Genomic DNA, 5,959 nt, shown 5'->3' with positions numbered 1-5,959 from the left:
GGGAAGATATAAAACAGAAACAAATTGAAAGCCTAGATATCAAAACTATGATATCTTAGATGAAAAATATATAAGATTAGCAGATTAGATATTGCCAAAGGAAATATTAATGAACTCTTTCAAGGCATCGCAATAGAAACTAACCTAAATAAAACATACAGACAAAAAATGAAATAGAATCAGTGATCTCTGGGACCTCAAATTATATATATAATACAAGTCTGTGAAGGGGAGGCAGAAAAAAACATTTGAAGAAATGATGGCCAAAATTTTCCAAACTTGATAAAAACTATAAGCCACAGATCCTAAAAGCACAATAAACCCTAAAAACAAGAAACATGAAGAAAACTCCATTAAGGCACAACACAATCAAATTGCTTACAACCAGTGATAAAGAGACAATCTTAAAAGCAACCAGAGAAAAAAAGATGAGTTAGGAAGCTATTACCAATGTAACAAAGATGTCAACTTTGATATCTTAAATCAAGTTATTTCTACATTTGTTGCTATGGACTGAATTAAGTTCCCTCAAAATCCATATGTTGAAGTGCTGACCCCCAGTGTGACTATATTTGGAGATTGGATCTTTAGAAGATAATTAAAGTTAAATGAAGTCAGAAGGGTGAGGCCCTAATCCAATAGGACTGGTGTCCTTATAAGAAGGGGAAAGAGGTCCCCTGAATGCATGCACCAAGGGAAGGTTATATGAGCATGTGAGGATATTGCAAAAAGTGCCTTGCAAGCCCAGAAGAGAGCCCTTACCAAAAACCAACCATGCTTGCCCCCTGATCTCAAACTTCCATCCTCCAGAAGTGTGGGAAAATAAGTTTCTGTTGTTTAAGCTACCCAGCCTGTGGAATTTTGTTATGGCAGCTCAAGCCGACTAGCATACCTGGTAATTTTGTTTCATGCTTGTCCATGGCCCTGGTACGTCCAGGTTATGTGTAGATGGAAAAAAGGATACCAGTTGAAAAGGGGGGAGCCTAAAAATGCAAGAAAGAGAGGATAACTGATAAAATCAAGTCCCAAATCAATAGAGCCCTTTGGAAATTAAACGAAAGCTAGGGATTCTCACCTAGAAATTGATATAAGGACAAAATGCTGCATTGATTTTAGGAGATTCATGGAGTATCTGGAGAGCCTCATGGACTCCTCCTGGTCCCCTGGACTCGACCTTAAATAACCTCTGTCGTGTGGAAAACCAGTTGGGTTGGGACCAAGGTTCTTGGAGAGAGATTGGGGGTCGGGGGTGGGGGAGTGATAAACAGGGAACAGGATGGCAGGGAGACATTTTGAGGCAGAGGAAAGAGCAGTTGTTGGACCTCATGTGTTCTGAGTCAACGCCTCTGTGGAGTGCAAGTGGGGTGGAGCAGGAGTGCTGGGGCATAAAAACGGTTGAAAAGGTTAAGATCTACTTGAATTAGAGAAAAGGAGGAGGAAAGGAGGAATGATTAAAAGAATCCAGTGTTTTAGGGACAGCCAGATGAGGGCAGATGATATGATTGCTGTAGAACCCACCAGCCTGATGTGTCATTTTCACCAGCTCTATGAGGAAGGTTTTAGCAACAGCAGCAGTAGTGGCAGAAAAAAAAAATGGATTTGGGATTTATTGCAAGTTGAGAATTGGCAAGGAGAGTGCAAGAATAGATCTATTTGCTTTAAACTAGGATTTATTTTAAATGAAAACCTAACTGTAAATGTTGGATAAGAATGGAAGGAAAGAGGAAGAAAGGGAGAGAGAGAAACAGAGACAGAGAAAGGAAGGCAGGAAGACAGGCAGAAAGGAAGGAAGGAAAAGAAAGCAAGTCCTTTTATCCTTTGGAAGGATTAAGGTGTTAGATATACTTAGCTGCCCTGGGGCATTGAATTTCTTATTCTGAATGTATGAAATTTGACACCTGTTAGTAGGAAATTAGAAAAAAGCTCTCTTTTGTTTGCCCAGGGGTTATAACTAAGCCCTGTAGGCAGGTAGTTACTGGGAGTGCTCCACTCTGCTCTTAATAGAGTAGGAGCCACGATTTCCTCAGCAGAGTAGGAGATAATGCTGTCTCAGCTGGGATGGATCTCAATGGTGGGCTGGAAGGATGAGGTTCTTCTAACACCCTGACGTGGCTTAAAGCCAGCCCCATCCACAGAGCTTCTCAGGTTTGTGGTGGGTTAGGACAAGTGTGTTCTGCTACGGGCAATCCTTCGTGAATCCAGGAAGAGGTGATGTTACCAAGTCTTGCAGCACAGGATGCTGCAAGAACAACTGATGACAACCTTATCAACAAAAAGTACTTGAAACACATTCAGGATTGTTACTGATAAGCCAAAGGATAATTTTTTAAAAATTGTGTGCTCTACAGGAGAGATTTTTCTTCTCCCCTTTGAAAAATTACGTGTGACACATACTCCTAGAAAATAACTATAAAACACAGGTAAAAAGCGAAAATCACCTCAAATCCTACCATCCAGAAATAACTACTTTCAGCATCTTTTTGTGTATCAGACTTGATGAATTCATATGCAAATGTATAAATGTTATGTTTTATGAAAATGATATCATAGTACATACATTGTTTTGCAACCTGCTTCCCATTCCTTCTGCAATTTATCAGTCTATTGTGAACACTTCAAGTCATTTACATCTACATCAGCATTCTTTTTCTTTTTAACCACTCAGACTACATCCTCTCCCTATTTTCCAGGAAGAGAAGACGGATCATCAATGGCCAATGGCTGCTGCAGTGAAGCAACACCGAGAGCCAGCTTCACACTCAGGAGAGAATGTTGCACCTCCTGCTCATGGTGCTTTACACCTTCAGAGAAACCTCCTTAGTAGTGAACTATAGAGGTTATACCTAAATCTGTAGCCTTTACTTTTTTTTTTTTTGAGACAGGGTCTTGCTCTGTCACCTAGGCTGGTGCACAGTGGACTGATCACAGGCCACTGCAGCCTCAAACCCCTGGCCTCAAATGATCCTCCTGCCTCAGCCTCCCAAAGTATTGTGATTTATAGGCGTGAGCCACCTACAATAGCATTCTTAATGGCTGCATAGTATTGCATCGTTCCTCAATTGAGGAAAGTTTAGACTGCAGTTATTACCAGAATTCCATCGACATACTAGCTGTTTGTAATGAGCAACTTCAACATCTCTGTGGCATGCAAGAATAAACGGTTTACAAGCGTGTAAGGTTTTAGCTGATCTGTGCTCAGCTTGGCTGATCTCTGCTGGGCTGGGCTCACTCATGTCTCTGTGGTTAGGGGCTGGTTAGCTGAGCAGTCGTCTTCATTTTGACTGTGCTCACTCATATGCCTGGACTGGCTGGCTGTTGGCTCCTCTAGGATGGCCACAGCTGGGACAACTAAGGCAATCGGCTGTTCCAGGTGGGTAATCCTCCAGGAGGCTAGCCCAGGCATGTTCTCATGGCTACTCAGCCTAGCAAGGACTAAGCAGAAGTGTGCAAGCGCTTTTGCAAGACTCTGCTTCTATCACATTTGCTCACATCCTGATGGCCAAAGCCATGTGCCAAGTGCAGAGTGGACTTAGGGCAAACGGTGTGACTACAGGGAGGGGTGGAGAATTGGTTGTTTCTGGGTTTTTTTGCAATAAACTCTTGTACACTTTGGGTGCTATCTGATTATTGTGTGGTATAAATTCCTAGACGTAAAATTGCAAGGTCAAAGGTATCTCCTTTTCTGAAGACTCTGAAGACAAAATGCCAAATTGCTGTCCAGAAAGGTGTACCAATTTACATTCTTATTAGTAGTATATAAGAAAGCCCATTTATCTATATTCATGATGTATAGGAAAATATTATGCAACCTATGGACACTCTAGGGGTTTGTGCTCGAGTTGCATGATGTGCCCCAAAGCTTCATAAACACAAACCAAGAAAAATAAGCTTATCTTGGAAGTTCCAGGAGAGGTGCCCTAGTATGGTCCTTTGGAAATGCAGGTCCTATCTCTCCTCTGGAAGGATTGGAAAGACTCTAGGGCAATGCCAAGAGACAGAGGGGGTGACCATATATCCTGGTTTGCATAGACATGTCTTCGTTTACCCTGTTGTCCTGGCTTAGTTATTAAAAGTACCCCCTTCCACTCTCAAAAGTTTCCCATTTGGGGCTATAGGTTATATGACCCCCAGGTAAAGGTCACTATAACTTTGATCCCCAAACTCCTTCATTCATGCAACTCATGGTTTTGAACATTTATTATGTGCCAGATACTGTGCTAAACACTGAGAATATAGCAGTGAGCAAAACCAGACAGGGTCCCTGCCCTCACGGTGCTTGCAGTCTAACAGGGGAGAGACGTTAATGGCATAATCACACAAATCCATGTAAAACCTCAAGAGTGGTGACTGCTTCGAGGAAGAGGTTCCCAATGCTAAGAGCATTTGTGTAGTATGGATCTTGTGTGATAAGTATGATCTTATCACAGGGATCAGGGAAGTATCCAAGAGGAAGTGATGCTTCAGCTGCTGAGCTGTGACTGGAAGTGAAAGAAACTAGAATATGTCACCTCCAAATAAGCCCCTGTCTCAGTCCATTTTTGTGTTGCTATAAAGGAATACAAGAGGCTGGGTAATTTACAAAGAAAAGAGGTTTATGAAGCTCAAGGGTTCTGCAGGCTGTACAAGAAACACGGTATCAACACCTGCGTCTGGTGAGGCCACAGATCACTTCCACTCATGGCGGGAGGGGGAGGGGAGCCAGTGTGTGCAAAGGTCACACGGTAGAAAGCAGAAGCAAGAGAGAGGGAAGGCGCCAGACTCTTTTTAACAACCAGCTCTGGAGGGAAGTCTCCCAGGAACTAATAGAGTGAGAGCTAACTCATTACCAAGGACAGGCACCAAGCCATTCATGAGGGATCCACCCCCAGGACCCAAACACCTACCAGACCCCAACTCTAACGTTGAGGATCAAATTTCTAAATGAGACTTAGAGGGGCCAAAAACCCCATCTCCAAACCATGGCAGCCTCTTTGACATAAATATTTTTGAGCTAAAGGCTATGAAGAAGCAGCAAACAGATGAAGAGCTCTTTCTAGCCTTCCTGCCTTTCCACTGGCAGACAGAACATACATTCTCCTTTACTGGGGCAGCTCCTGGTAGCTCAGACACGGCACCACAGGAAGCCACCAACAAACCTCACTCCATTAGTTTACTTCCATGTGTTTGCCTTCCCACAGTTTCCCACCTCTGGAAGCCTAACACCGCTTTCTTTTATCTTGTCACTTTTCTACACGTATTGTTCTTTGCTGAAGGTGCTACTGAAGCCAGAGTTCTAAGCCACTGCTTTGCGTTATCTTTCCTCCAGGTTTCTGCAGTGCCGTGTGCACTGCGCGTGTTCATAAACTTGCTCGTTTTCCTCTTGATAATCTATCTTTTGTTACAGAGGTCTGTCTTAGCTACGAATTTGAGAAGAAATTATATTTCCTCCCTGACAGAAGGTTGAGTTGGATTTACCTAGGGGAGGGCATTCCTGGGGCAGAAAGAGCGTGTGCAAAGGCTGCGATGGAAGGAGGCAGGTGCAGACAGGGACGTGAAAGGCTCGTGCAGCTGCAGTGGAGAGAGTCGGGGGACTTGGAGTGAGAAGACACTGAGAGGTACTAGGTAAGGGATACTAGACGTGCCTACCCAGCATCCGCCACAGCCTTCTTCCTGCCCGAGGGAATCCCCATTTTGTTTAGGAATCCATATGTCTCCTAACACAGCTTTCTGCCCCAGGGGACATAACTTCACCCCCAGTCTAAGGGAATAATCCCTTTCCCAGTGATTGGTTTAGTTATAAGCATCGGCCCCAATTCTGGCAAATAAGAAATGAAAGAAAGTTTCCCACGGGACTTCCATAAAGCGTTTTCTCATGTGTAAGAACAAGTCACAAAAAAGGGTGGTCTCTGTTTTTTCCTCTGAGTGTTGTCAAATCCAGATGTGAAGAATGGAACCACTGCAACTGTATCCTCTCCTCTCA

General features: G+C 43.4%; 1 non-coding gene across 1 annotated transcript; it reads right to left on the bottom strand.

The window, feature by feature from the left end:
- Positions 1-2,656: 2,656 nt before the first annotated feature.
- On the bottom strand, positions 2,657-2,864 carry LOC138385479 (small nucleolar RNA U3). Its single transcript, XR_011233722.1, has one exon. It is a non-coding gene; the product is annotated as a small nucleolar RNA U3 (small nucleolar RNA).
- Positions 2,865-5,959: the final 3,095 nt, after the last annotated feature.

This window comes from Eulemur rufifrons, chromosome 6 (genome assembly GCF_041146395.1).
Source record: "Eulemur rufifrons isolate Redbay chromosome 6, OSU_ERuf_1, whole genome shotgun sequence".
Classification (NCBI taxonomy): Eukaryota; Metazoa; Chordata; class Mammalia; order Primates; family Lemuridae; genus Eulemur; species Eulemur rufifrons.
Note: the sequence above shows the minus strand (reverse complement) of the source record. Positions and strands in the feature narration are given on the sequence as shown.